The following is a 14,105-nucleotide window of genomic DNA, read 5'->3' on the forward strand; positions in this document are numbered from 1 at the left end:
GGTTTGCTATGGGGATTTGCTTCTACTCTGGACAGTTCCTGAGACAGGTGTCATCAGAGAGCAGTTAGACAGAAAAGAACAACTCAACTTCAGCAGCTCATAAGTACTGAAAGGAGTAAGATTGTTTTAATAGAAGTAATTTACAAATCTGTTTAAGTTTCTGGCACCAGTTGATTTAAAAAAAAATATATAAAAAAATGTTTTCCACCGGAGTACCCCTTTAAGCTTCACTAGGATTTTGCACTGGCAGAGACAATCTCACTCTCCTCTGGCCAAAACCAGACTCACTGGTTGGTTTCTGCCCTCTGGGGTGATAGAGTTGGATTTGGGGGTTCTTCCTGTAGTGGTCACCGGGGGATGGTGAGTGTTATTCTGCAGGCTGGCTGGGAATAGTGGTCACTCAACTATAATGTCACATGGCGGGGTGATGACGCTAACCTTTTAGCAGCTTAACTGAATTTCAATATGTTCTCAGCCAGGGCCGGCCCTCCAATCTGTCCCGCTGGGTCCCGCATTGACCTTCACACAAGATTTTTGACCCCTTCGTGACCCATGACGGACCTAGTCCATCATGGTGCCGCTCAGGGTGTATGGAGCGAGCTTCTGACTCGAGCCCGCTCAATGCCTTGCAGCCCCCAGCTGATTCCTGTAGCTGGGGGCCGCCGCTAATAGCCGGCATGAAGCAATCGCCGCATCTGGCAATTAACCCTTTAGATCGCCGGCACGCAGCACACTCGCGGTGGAACGATCCACTGTAGAGGTAGCCGGAGGACTTACCTTTCTCCCTCTGCTGTCCGTGGCTCTGTCATTGATAGACCCTGGCTGAACCAGGCTTTATCAATGGAGCGCAGAGCACACAGATCAATGGAGTTCAATAGAACTGCATTGATCTGTGTGAGGAATCTAATGATTCCCCCTTAAAGGGGAAGGGGTTAGTGCGTGTTTTTTTAAACTTAATTATACTTTTTTCAGGGGAGGGGGATGGGGGGCAGCATTTCACTCCTGGACCCAGGCAGCACAATGTCTTGGGCCGGCCCTGTTCTCAGCCCAAGTGACCAAAACGACTCCCAGGTTGGCTCACTTTAGTGCAATATGTAGACTTTCCCTTACTCACACAACTCTGGTTTGCGACACAATACCCAGAAGGACAAGGGCAGAAGAATTTTTCTAGACATGGCAACCAAGCAGCACTGAATCCGAACAGAGGCCAGCAAAGAGATTGGGGTATTGCAGAGAGGCCCTTGTTCAGCCTTCCTCTCTCTGATGAAAATGGTAAACTACTTCCTGTAGCACTGTATCCTCACAGATGGGAAGGGAACAGTGACTAGATTGTAGACCTAGGGAGAGCACATGTGACCTTGCTGTAGATATGCCGGAGGTAGGGCACATGGGACACTAGCAAGAGCTAGGCCCAGACTGCCGACTAATAGGTATGGGTCCTTACCTTCTCCTTGGAGAGGGAGGTTGGATTAAGGGACTTGGACTTCTGGTTGGGAGACTCATGTGACCAAGGCATCACCCATCTCTCCAGTACCCTATACACAAGAGCTTAGGACCAACCTTTCATGCGCATACATTATGTTTACCAGAGGTGGCAGCAGAGAGAGTGAAAACCAAGTGTATTCACAAAATGGCAATACAATGAATCACAGTCCCCATAATGGATTAAACACATTGTAACAAATCTACTACCACGTGACAAATGTTCACTTTAAGGCCCCGTTCACACTACGGAATTCTCGCGGCTGAATTCCGCGAGCTGAGATTCCGCCTGGCGGCTGCTGCCGAGGGTGCTTCGGCGCTAGGGCCGCGGGGCACTGAGCCGTCACCATTGATGGCTATGGTCCGCTCGCGGAATCCGCGCAAAGAATGAACATGTTCTTGCTTTGCGCGGAACACTTTCAGCGGCGGAAATGTCCGCCGCTGAAATTCCGCAGTGTGAACGGGTCTCGCGGAGAACCGTCCACACTAATGTTAAAGTTCACACCGCGGAATTCCGCCCGGAAATTCCGCTGCAATTCCGTAGTGTGAACGGAGCTTAATAGCTGCAGCTATTAGTAAGTAGTGTGCCTCCAGCTGTTGCAAAGCTACAACTGTCATTACTCCGAACTGACTGACCGACGTTATTCCGAATATCTATGATGTAGTGGAGTTGAATTTGTCACTGAACCGATTCCCGTTTCACGCGTTGGGATAACATGATGTCATGCGCTGTGCAACGCAAGTGATACTCGTCTCTGTTACCCCCAGATTTTGCAAAACCACAACTCCCAGCGTGCCCGGACAGCCGTTGGCTGTCCGGGCATGCTGGGAATTGTAGTTTTGCAACAGCTGGAAGCACCCTGCTTGGGAAACACTAGGTTAGACGTTAACAAAAAAACCTCAAGATTATTTCATAAAGGGGTTCTTCCGGAAACAGCGCCACTCTTGTCCTCAGGTTGTGTGTGGTATTGCAGCTTGAGTTTCATTGAAGTGAATGGGGCTGAGTTGTAATACCACACACAACCTGAGGACAGGTGTGGTGCTGTTTGTCTCCTGCTGGCCCTTCTGGGCCCTAAATTCCCCTACTCCGGTCCGCTTCACTTTTAGGTTGTTGTTCACACCGTCATCACTTTTGATGCAGCTATGTTCGTGCTGTCAAAATGATGTGAGCTTCAGCAGAACCTCCAAAGAACCTTTAATTCTAAGACGGTCTATCGGTACTCACATATGTCACATGACCAGATCCGACGCTGTATCGGGGATTCTTTGTTCAGAACCAAAGCCATGACACACATGTGAGAACAGCGTTACGATATTAACTGCAGCAGGACCCTCCCCCCTTCTCTTCAATAGATAGCCTGGGCACACTAAGACTATGTTCACATGTAAGGCTGGTGCAAGGATTTCTGCCACCCTAGGCAAAAGCTAATTTTACGGTCCCTTAACTCGGCCCATTGTCCCGCCTTTTGACACGCCCCACCTTACTACTGGGGTGACACACTGTAACAAACCTCCTCCTCATGTAATCTCCTTACTACTGGGGTGACACACTGTAACAAACCTCCTCCTCATGTAATTACCTTACTACTGGGGTGACACACTGTAACAAACCTCCTCCTCATGTAACCTCCTTACTACTGGGGTGACACACTGTAACAAACCTCCTCCTCATGTAATCTCCTTACTACTGGGGTGACACACTGTAACAAACCTCCTCCTCATGTAATCTCCTTACTACTGGGGTGACACACTGTAACAAACCCTCTCCTCATGTAATCTCCTTACTACTGGGGTGACACACTGTAACAAACCTCCTCCTCATGTAATCACCTTATTACTGGGGTGACACACTGTAACAAACCTCCTCCTCATGTAATCTCCTTACTACTGGGGTGACACACTGTAACTAACCTCCGCCTCATGTAATCTCCTTACTACTGGGGTGACACACTGTAACAAACCTCCTCCTCATGTGATCTCCTTACTACTGAGGTGACACACTGTAACAAACCTCCTCCTCATGTAATCACCTTACTACTGGGGTGACACACTGTAACAAACCTCCTCCTCATGTAATCACCTTATTACTGGGGTGACACACTGTAACAAACCTCCTCCTTATGTAATCTCCTTACTACTGGGGTGACACACTGTAACCAACCTCCTCCTCATGTAATCTCCTTACTACTGGGGTGACACACTGTAACAAACCTCCTCCTCATGTAATCTCCTTACTACTGGGGTGACACACTGTAACAAACCCTCTCCTCATGTAATCTCCTTACTACTGGGGTGACACACTGTAACAAACCCTCTCCTCATGTAATCTCCTTACTACTGGGGTGACACACTGTAACAAACCCTCTCCTCATGTAATCTCCTTACTACTGGGGTGACACACTGTAACAAACCCTCTCCTCATGTAATCACCTTACTACTGGGGTGACACACTGTAACAAACCTCCTCCTCATGTAATCACCTTACTACTGGGGTGACACACTGTAACAAACCTCCTCCTCATGTAATCTCCTTACTCCTGGGGTGACACACTGTAACAAACCTCCTCCTCATGTAATCACCTTATTCCTGGGGTGACACACTGTAACAAACCTCCTCCTCATGTAATCTCCTTACTCCTGGGGTGACACACTGTAACAAAGTGAACTGGTTGAGCGAGTGGTTCAGATGTATAACTTTCTTGTGGTGGGAAGATCAGCGCCCCCATCAATAGGGCGCTCTAGGCAGCTGCCTGTTTTGCCTATAGGCAGAGCCGGCCCTGTTCACATGTCAGAATGTCTATACGAAAAATCTCTGTGCGGACATCCTGCAGTCTGCGGGCGCCTAAGGCTATGTTCATGCGGTGAAATATCCGCTATTCCGCACAAATTGCGGAATAGCGGCAGAATTCTGTGTTCTCAAAACACAGAATTCTGATGAAATTCAAAGCCCTACTAACTTCTATGGGATTCTGCTACGGAATTCCACAAAATTACAGACAGGTCCTTAAAATTAGCGGAATGCGGAAATTCCACGGCAGAATTGCCACCGCAGAAATTCAGCTGTGTGTATGGGACATCAAAATCCCATTAAAGTCAATAGGCATTACATTTTGGCGGAATTTCCGGGGGAATTTTTCCGCAGAATATCGCACAAGGCTATGTTCGCAAGGTGGAATATTTGCAGAATGTCCGCCCGGAACACACAGGTGGACATTCCACAGACAGCGCTAGGACTGATCGGAATGCGCCATTTCCATAGCCGGCAATGCATTTCCGTGCAGATTCCGCAGAATGAATTGTCGATTCTTTCTGCAGAGGCCGGAATCGGAATTTCCACAGCAGCTGTTTCCGATGCGGTAATTCCATAAAGTGCATGGTGCAACAAAATCCCATTAAAGGGGTACTCCACTGGAAAACATTTTCTTTTAAATCAACTGGTGCCAGAAAGTTAAACAGATTTGTAAATGACTTCTATTAAACAATCTTAATCCTTCCAGTACTTATCAGCTGCTGTATAATACACAGGAAGTTCTTTTCTTTTTGAATTTCCTTTCTGTCTGACAGTGCTCTCTGCTGACACCTCTGTCCATTTTAGGAACTGTCCAGAGCAGCATATGTTTGCTATGGGGATTTGCTCCTGCTCTGGACAGTTCCTAAAATGGACAGAGGTGTCAGCAGAGAGCACTGTGGTCAGACAGACAGGAAATTCAAAAAGAAAAGAACTTTCTGTGTATTATACAGCAGCTGATAAGTACTGGAAGGATTTGGGATTTTTTTTTTTTTATAGAAGTGATTTCCACATCTGTTTAACTTTTCTGGCACCAGTTGATTTAAAAGAAAAATGTTTCCAGTGGAGTACCCCTTTAAAAACAATGGGACTCTGCTGCAACGGAACAGAATTTTCCTGCCAGATTCCACTTGGAAATTCCTTTGTGTGAACGAGGCCTAAGAATGTCTATGGGGCACTTCTTGGATATGTCATGTGACCAGATCCGACATATCAGCTGACTGCGGCAGGAGCTCCCCCCCCCCCCCCCCCCCTCCTCCGCCTGCAATAAATAGACCAGGAGCACTGACCTGGTGTCACCACGAAGAGACGAGGCAGGAATGGGGACATTGTAATGAAATCAGTCCCTAAACCTCTTATTCACACAGTGCTGTCTGCAGCGAGCCCCCATTCCTGACTGCTCCAGGGCTTAAAGTAAACCGCTAAATCCCCGATCACCGTCATTATAGACTTAGACATGATAGGACGCGGCCAGACGAGGAATCTCCGAGGAAGCTTTATTAAAGGGGTACTCCGCTACTCAGCGTTTGGATCAAACTGTTCCGAACGCTGGAGCCGGTGCTGGGAGCTCGTGATGTCATAACCCCGCCCCCTCAATGCAAGTCTATGGGAGGGGGCGTGACCAAGCGATTACTCCACCTATTGAAGCAGACAGGCTCCCTGTCATCAGCTGACCAGTGATGTCGGGTCTCGGCCGCATTGCAAGCTGGGAAAAATCTGAGACAACAGTCATTTTGTATGCTGGTAAAAATAAATATTGGGGTGAAAATCACAGAAGAATTGTGAGAAAACCGTCACACACAGGTACAGACACTATATTATGAACTACGCTAACTTTACAGCCCCTGTAGCATAGTCAAATAAAAAAAAGATTCCTGGAATACCCCTTTAAAGGGGTCCTCCACTGCCACAGCATTCAGAACATTTTGTTCCTAATTCTGGGTGCGGGCTGAGGGGGTCGTGATGTTAGGGCCACGTTAGGGGGCGTGGACGTGACAGCACAAGGGGCGTGGACGTGACAGCACGACCCCCCTCAGCACGAACAAAAGCCAGATGCTGCACAGAGATTGCGGGGTTCCCAGTGGCAGGACCCCCACGATCATACATCTTATCCCCTATACTTTGGATAAGAGATATGATGCCTACGGTCAGAGTACCTCTTTAAAAAGGTGTGGGTTTATGCAAAAGTTTCCAAAAAGTGGTGTTTTTGTAACATTTAAAAAAAAAAAAATTGGAGGGGGGTGGGGGGGGGAGGATTTTGTCACTTTAAATAATCACAATATCGATGGCGCTGATGTAACTTTAAAAAAAGCATGTTTGGATGAGAGCTATTACTTTTGTTTGTTTTTTAGGCTTTTTTTTTTTTTTTTGCAGGACAAGTTGTACTTTTTAAAGCCACCCATTATTTTACAATGTATCGAGAAACAAAAACAATAAAGTATTACCGTATATACTCGAGTATAAGCCGACCCGAATATAAGACGAGGCCCCTAATTTCACCCCAAAAACCCAGGAAAAGTTATTGACTCGACTATAAGCCTAGGGTGGGAAATACATCATTCCCCCCATGTCATCATCCAGACCCCCATCATCATCCAGACCCCCATCATCATCCAGACCCCCATCATTAACACCCCCCTTCATGATCACCGCCCGTCATCATCCCCCCTTCATCACCCCCCCCTTCATCATCACCACCTGTCATCATCCCACACACACACCCTTCATCATCACCGCCTTTCATCATCCCCCCTTCATCACCCCCCCCCTTTATCATCACCGCCTGTCATCATCCCCCCTTCATCACCCCCCCCCTTTATCATCACCGCCTGTCATCATCCCACACACCCCCCCCCCCCCCCCCTTCATCATCACCGCCTGTCAATCCAGTGGTCTTCAACCTGCGGATCTCCAGATGTTTCAAAACTACAACTCCCAGCATGCCCGGACAGCCATCGGCTGTCCGGGCATGCTGGGAGTTGTAGTTTTGAAACATCTGGAGGTCCGCAGGTTGTAGACCACTGCGGCCCGGCCCCGGACTAGTGACGCTGCCTTGACGACGACGCACAGGTCCCTGTGCGTCATCGTCGAGGCAACGTCACTGGGCCGGGCCCAGAGCGGAGAAGGCCCCCCCCGGTGAAGATGGACCGCCCGGAATGACTAACCCTCCCCACCGGACGGTCCCTACAGCATAGATGGCCCGGACCAGCTCACCCTTCCTGCCCACCGAGGGGAGGTGAGTAGAAAACTAAAGGGGGGGGGGGGGCGGTCTGGATGATGACGAAGGCTGCAGTGGTCTTCAACTTGCGGACCTCCAGATGTTTCAAAACTACAACTCCCAGCATGCCCGGACAGCCGATGGCTGTCCGGGCATGCTGCGTGTTGTAGTTTTGCAACATCTGGAGGTCCGCAGGTTGAAGACCACCGAGAAGGGATTGACAGGCGGAGAGTTCACTCGAGTATAAGCCGAGGGAGGGTGTTTTCAGCACGAAAAACCGTGCTGAAAAACTCGGCTTATACTCGAGTATATACGGTATATGTGAAATGGAATATAGTATTACCACTATTAAACAATATTAAAAAAAAATAATAATAATAATTTGAATTAAATAGAACTGTTTTGCACACCCTATTCCAACCCTATAACTTTTTGGATTTCTCTGTATAGCGCTGTGTGTGGGCTTGTTTTGTACAGTGTGATCTGTCATTTTATTTTATTTTATTTTTTTTTTTTTTTTGTACATTTATGTGCAACTTTTTCATAAATTTTTTTAACCCACCTTTTTTGTGAGGCATAATTGCACTTATTTATTTATTTTTATTTTTTTGCCAGCTCCACTTTCATGCAAAATGTTTTTGAGAATTTGCACAACCTTTTTGGGCTTGTACACAGAGCTGGTGCCGGGAATAATAAATTCCCATTTTAATAGTTTGGGCATTTCTGGACCCAATAACTAATATGTTTGTCTTTATAGTTTAGATTTCTTTATATGATGAAAAATAAAGGAGAGGCATTTTACATCTTTTTTTTAATTTTTAAATTCCTTAAAAAAACTTTTTTTTAATCACATTTTCAGTCTCCCTTGTGGACCTGAATGTGTGATCCGATGATTGCTTAAGTAGGTAGTAGGTATAGGCAGAAGAGTTCCTTCACAGCAGGTATAGGCAGCAGAGTTCCTTCACAGCAGGTATAGGCAGCTGAGTTATAGTACACTGCAATGCAAATGCCAATGTATTGCAGTGTACTGTCATGGCAGTATGTCCAGTAGGTGGCAGTAAGAATAAAGCAGTTTTCCTTCTAAAGAAGAGGCTACATTGCATGGCCTGTAAGACTCCATAGACCCACATTACCCCCTCAGCCACACTCTCCTTTTGGGCCAATCAGATTGAAGACAAAGGGTCACCTCATTCATTTACATACTGCACATTGTAAGGTTGAGGGCCAATGAGCGGGTGCAGATGGGCCCCCAAATAATGTTACTTGGGATATTCTGCATCAGATGTGAGATTACAATGTCTGCCCGGAGACACAGCTGTGCACAGATACATCAGGGAGGATTGTGTAATTCCCGTTACGTAATGACTTCTGTCAGAGCATCAAGCGCCTGAGCGTTCCCTGACCAGAGATTATTCCGCTATATGACCCAACATGATAAGTTTCAAAGCAAAGGGAGGAAAGTGAGTCTGGCACCAGCTCAGTGTGAATGACATGAAAGAGGCCTGTGTGAATACCGCCAGACCAGGCCAGAAGATTACCGTCTAGGATACATTACAAGACCAACACACAGCTTGTTATATAGTAGTTATATTCTTGTATATAGGTGCAGTATTATAGTAGTTATATTCTTGTATATAGGTGCAGTATTATAGTAGTTATATTCTTATATATAGGAGGCAGTATTATAGTAGTTATATTCTTGTATATAGGAGCAGTATTATAGTAGTTATATTCTTGCATATAGGAGGCAGTATTATAGTAGTTATATTCTTGTATATAGGAGCAGTATTATAGTAGTTATATTCTTGTATATAGGAGGCAGTATTATAATAGTTATATTCTTGTATATAGGAGCAGTATTATAGTAATTATATTCTTGTGTATAGGAGCAGTATTATAGTAGTTATATTCTTGTATATAGGAGCAGTATTATAGTAGTTATATTCTTGTATATAGGAGCAGAATTATAGTAGTTATATTCTTGTATATAGGAGGCAGTATTATAGTAGTTATATTCTTGTATATAGGAGACAGTATTATAGTAGTTATATTCTTGTATATAAGAGGCAGTATTATAGTAGTTATATTCTTGTATATAGGAGCAGTATTATAGTAGTTATATTCTTGTATATAGGAGCAGTATTATAGTAGTTATATTCTTGTATATAGGAGCAGTATTATAGTAGTTATATTCTTGTATATAGGAGGCAGTATTATAGTAGATATATTCTTGTATATAGGAGCAGTATTATAGTAGTTATATTCTTGTATATAGGAGGCAGTATTATAGTAGTTATATTCTTGTATATAGGAGCAGTATTATAGTAGTTATATTCTTGTACATAGGAGGCAGTATTATAGTAGTTATATTCTTGTATATAGGAGCAGTATTATAGTAGTTATATTCTTGTATATAGGAGCAGTATTATAGTAGTTATATTCTTGGATATAGGAGCAATATTATTATAGTAGTTATATTCTTGTATATAGGAGCAGTATTATAGCAGTTATATTCTTGTATATAGGAGGCAGTATTATAGTAGTTATATTCTTGTATATAGGGGCAGTATTATAGTAGTTATATTCTTGTATATAGGAGCAGTATTATAGTAGTTATATTCTTTTATATAGGAGCAGTATTATAGTAGTTATATTCTTGTATATAGGAGCAGTATTATAGTAGTTATATTCTTGTATATAGGAGGCAGTATTATAGTAGATATATTCTTGTATATAGGAGCAGTATTATAGTAGTTATATTCTTGTATATAGGGAGCAGTATTATAGTAGTTATATTCTTGTATATAGGAGCAGTATTATAGTAGTAACATTCTTGTATATAGGAGCAGTATTATAGTAGTTATATTCTTGTATATAGGAGCAGTATTATAGTAGTTATATTCTTGTATATAGGAGTAGTATTATAGTAGTTATATTCTTGTATATAGGAGCAGTATTATAGTAGTTATATTCTTGTATATAGGAGGCAGTATTATAGTAGTTATATTCTTGTATATAGGAGGCAGTATTATAGTAGTTATATTCTTGTATATAGGAGCAGTATTATAGTAGTTATATTCTTGTATATAGGAGCAGTATTATAGTAGTTATATTCTTGTATATAGGGGCAGTATTATAGTAGTTATATACTTGTATATAGGAGCAGTATTATAGTAGTTATATTCTTGTATATATAGGAGCAGTATTATAGTAGTTATATTCTTGTATAAAGGAGGCAGTATTATAGTAGTTATATTCTTGTATATAGGAGCAGTATTATAGTAGTTATATTCTTGTATATAGGAGCAGTATTATAGTAGTTATATTCTTGTACATAGGAGCAGTATTATAGTAGATATATTCTTGTATATAGGAGGCAGTATTATAGTAGTTATATTCTTGTATATAGGAGTAGTATTATAGTAGTTATATTCTTGTATATAGGAGCAGTATTATAGTAGTTATATTCTTGTACATAGGAGCATTATTATAGTAGATATATTCTTGTATATAGGAGCAGTATTATAGTAGTTATATTCTTGTATATAGGAGCAGTATTATAGTAGTTATATTCTTGTACATAGGAGCAGTATTATAGTAGATATATTCTTGTATATAGGAGGCAGTATTATAGTAGTTATATTCTTGTATATAGGAGTAGTATTATAGTAGTTATATTCTTGTATATAGGAGCAGTATTATAGTAGTTATATTCTTGTACATAGGAGCAGTATTATAGTAGATATATTCTTGTATATAGGAGGCAGTATTATAGTAGTTATATTCTTGTATATAGGAGTAGTATTATAGTAGTTATATTCTTGTATATAGGAGCAGTATTATAGTAGTTATATTCTTGTACATAGGAGCATTATTATAGTAGATATATTCTTGTATATAGGAGGCAGTATTATAGTAGTTATATTCTTGTATATAGGGGGCAGTATTATAGTAGTTATATTCTTGTATATAGGAGCAGTATTATAGTAGGTATATTCTTGTATATAGGAGCAGTATTATAGTAGTTATATTCTTGTATATAGGACAGTATTATAGTAGTTATATTCTTGTATATAGGAGGCAGTATTATAGTAGTTATATTCTTGTATATAGGAGCAGTATTATAGTAGGTATATTCTTGTATATAGGAGCAGTATTATAGTAGTTATATTCTTGTATATAGGAGCAGTGTCATAGTAGTTATATTCTTGTATATAGGAGCAGTATTATAGTAGTTATATTCTTGTATATAGGAGCAGTATTATAGTAGTTATATTCTTGTATATAGGAGCAGTATTATAGTAGTTATATTTCTGTACATTGATGGCAGTATTATAGTATTATGTCTATTTCATATAACCCTTTTGCACCATGTAGAGTCGCTCTTTACATTTCAGACCCCTTCACATGATGATGTTTTGTGTCTGGGAACCTCTCGTTTCGTACAATTCTCTGCACTGGAGTTTGTCGCTGTTGTCACCAATAACAATCACTTGTAGAGGTTCCCACGAGAAGCTATTCCTGATCCCATTAAATATAGAGAGTAGCAGGAGATAAGTCTCCCGGCGTCTGTTTCCTTGTTGGGATAAAGTCCAAATGGAATCTCCTATAGACGGAAATAACAGACTCTAGATGACGCCTGTTAACACAAGTGCTGGACAGGGACGGCGAGGGGTTAACAGCGTTATCAGACGTAGACTGGGGACTTTCTGGTAAATATAATGCAGGGTCCAGACTACTGTGGATGGGCTGTGTCTGGTATTGCAGTTCAGCCCTATAAAAGTAAGTAGGACTGGGATGCAATACCATCACAGACCATCATCAACAGGGGTGGCGCTGTTTGTAATCCTGGACAAATCCTTTAAGAACAGGTATATGTATGTGTCCATGAATAGTGGGGTGCAGTCTTGACACATAGGTGAAATACATCCCAAAATGGCCTTTACTCTTTATTATGCCCTGCTGCGCCCCCAATCAGTTGTACTTGGGGGGTCTCAATTATCCTCTTTGGGTCAACAAACGCTGTAAATTATGTTATCATGGAGCCTCAAGCTCTGTCATGCACTTTAGATCATAGTCGGCCAAAATGGCGCAAATGAGCGTGTGTGTAAATAAACAGGATTGCCAAATTCCGCCAGAATTCTGCCCAAATTCAAGCCCTTATTGAGTTCAATGGGATTCCGCATGCAGGTCTTTAAATTTTGCTGAATTTTCATGGCGGAATGTCCAGCGCGGAAATTCCACTGTGCGAATGGGACAACGGATGAGCTTTAAATGTCGGCGCAATTTTCGCAGGAATTCTCTAGCAGAACACGGCCTTAAAGGGGTATTCCGCTGGAAAACATTTTATTTTAAATCAACTGATGCCAGAAAGTTACACATATTTGTAAATAACTTCAATATAAAAATCTTAAAGGAGTATTCCAGGAAAAAACTTATATATATATATATATATATATATATATATATATATATCAACTGGCTCCAGAGAGTTAAACAGATTTCTAAATTACTTCTATTAAAAAATCTTAATCCTTCCAATAATTATCAGCTGCTGAAGTTGAGTTGTTCTTTTCTGTCTGGCAACAGTGCTCTCTGCTGACATCTCTGCTTGTCTCGGGAACTGCACAGAGCAGAAGAGGTTTGCTATGGGGATTTGCTTCTAAACTGGGCAGTTCCCGAGACAGGTGTCATCAGAGAGCACTTAGACAGAAAAGAACAACTCAACTTCAGCAGCTCATAAGTACTGAAAGGATTAATATTTTTTTAATAGAAGTAATTTACAAATCTGTTTTAACTTTCTGGAGCCAGTCGATATATATATATATAAAAAAAAGTTTTTTCCTGGATAACCCCTTTAATCCTTCCAGTACTTATCAGCTGCTGTATACTACAGAAGTTCTTTTCTTTTTTTTTTTATTTCCTTTCTGTCCGGTCCATTTTAGGAACTGTCCAGAGCAGGATAGGTTTGCTATGGGGATTTGCTTCTACTCTGGACAGTTCCTGACATGGACTGAGGTGTCAGTAGAGAGCACTGTGGTCAGACAGAAAGAAAATTCAAAAAAGAAAAGAACTTCCTGTGGAGCATACAGCAGCTGATAAGTACTGGAAGGATTAAGATTTTTTAATAGAAATCATTTACAAATCTGTTTAACTTTCTGTCACCAGTTGATTTAAAATAAAATGTTTTCCAGCGGAGTACCCCTTTAAAGAGGATTGTTCAGACTGGATGCAATTGTCGCAAATGCTCAGCTGTGATAAAGTTTTGTTTGTACAGGTATTTATTTATTTATTTATTTTTTTTATCCTGTAGATCTCCAAATCTAGTTAAAAAGATTTGTAAATTACTTCAATATAAAAATCTTAATCCTTCCAGTACTTATCAGCTGCTGTATACTACAGAGGAAGTTTTTTTTCTTTTTGAATTTCCTTTCTGTCTGACCACTCCAAATCTAGTCTCCAAACCATGCCCCCCCCTCCCCCCACAAGGTGCAAAACTACAACTCCCAGCATGCCCGGACAGCCGTTGGCTGTCCGGGCATGCTGGGAGTTGTAGTTTTGCACCCTCTGGAGGGCTGAAGTTTGGAGAAAACTGCTCTAGATGTAAAAGAAAACAAT

At 41.9% G+C, this 14,105-nt stretch overlaps 1 protein-coding gene across 1 annotated transcript in view; it reads left to right on the forward strand.

The window, feature by feature from the left end:
* Positions 1-14,105, forward strand: part of RCSD1 (RCSD domain containing 1) — a 75,803-nt gene that overhangs the window by 42,209 nt on the left and 19,489 nt on the right. The window lies entirely within an intron of this gene.

The sequence above is a fragment of the Hyla sarda genome, chromosome 2 (assembly GCF_029499605.1).
Source record: "Hyla sarda isolate aHylSar1 chromosome 2, aHylSar1.hap1, whole genome shotgun sequence".
NCBI classification, from domain to species: Eukaryota; Metazoa; Chordata; class Amphibia; order Anura; family Hylidae; genus Hyla; species Hyla sarda.